Genomic DNA, 929 nt, shown 5'->3' on the forward strand with positions numbered 1-929 from the left:
ATGTTTCTGCAGCCACTTGCTCATTTACAATAACGCGGATGATGTACCAGTGAAGATTGCTTACTGTTTACAATTGTAAATAAATTCATTAGGGGGAAAGGAACCCTCTTTTAGACCGGGTCCATGGACCTGACCCGTCTTTTTTTATTTAATTGTTTTTGTTTGCGTTTTTGCTGCAAAGTGTCCCAAAGCATGTTAATGAGTTTTTTAACCTTGGTAAAGACTATGTCGGCTAATTTGCGTCACTTTTCTTCCACACTAATAAAGAATTGCTTGAACTTTAAATAAAATGTTATGCGCTCCAGGGAAGAATGAAAGTAGGCTGTGTACAGACGCCCACTCTCCAAATTTACCGTTAGTAATTGTGTTTCAGAAGAATTTTACAAAAATTAATAAGTGATCTACGGTGACCAAAATTTGCGTGGCTCATATTTCTTTGGAGCTAAATTTTCAAAACGGTAGTAAATGAGGCAGATTCCAAAAGTGCGTAGAAGAGCATCTCTGATAGTTTTAAGATTCCTTGTCTTTATAGCATAGAAGCACTCTTTTTAGGAAAGGATGCCTTTGCAAGTCTTCCAACTGGGTACAGCTCTGATCTTCAGAGCAGCCCCGATTGTTGCCAATGAGGCAACCAATGGTCCGAGCCAATGCCAATGGTTCAAAGTTGCAAGTCCTAGCCCATTGTCGACCTATTGTGGTTATATCGTTAGTTTTAATAGCTTTTTATTGTATACATGTATATGTATATGGCAATGGTTATTCAGCTGAACATCATTTGGCAAACCCAGCACCATGTTTGTTTCAGTTCACAGGTAAATATGTGGAAATAAGTAGTGGGGTACTCTTGATTTAAAAAAAAAAACGTAACAAGTCGCTCGCGCAATATTTATGTCGGGCGCATGAAAATGTTAACACTTTCCCGTTTTCAG

Source organism: Montipora capricornis, chromosome 1, assembly GCF_036669925.1.
Source record: "Montipora capricornis isolate CH-2021 chromosome 1, ASM3666992v2, whole genome shotgun sequence".
Taxonomy (NCBI): Eukaryota; Metazoa; Cnidaria; class Anthozoa; order Scleractinia; family Acroporidae; genus Montipora; species Montipora capricornis.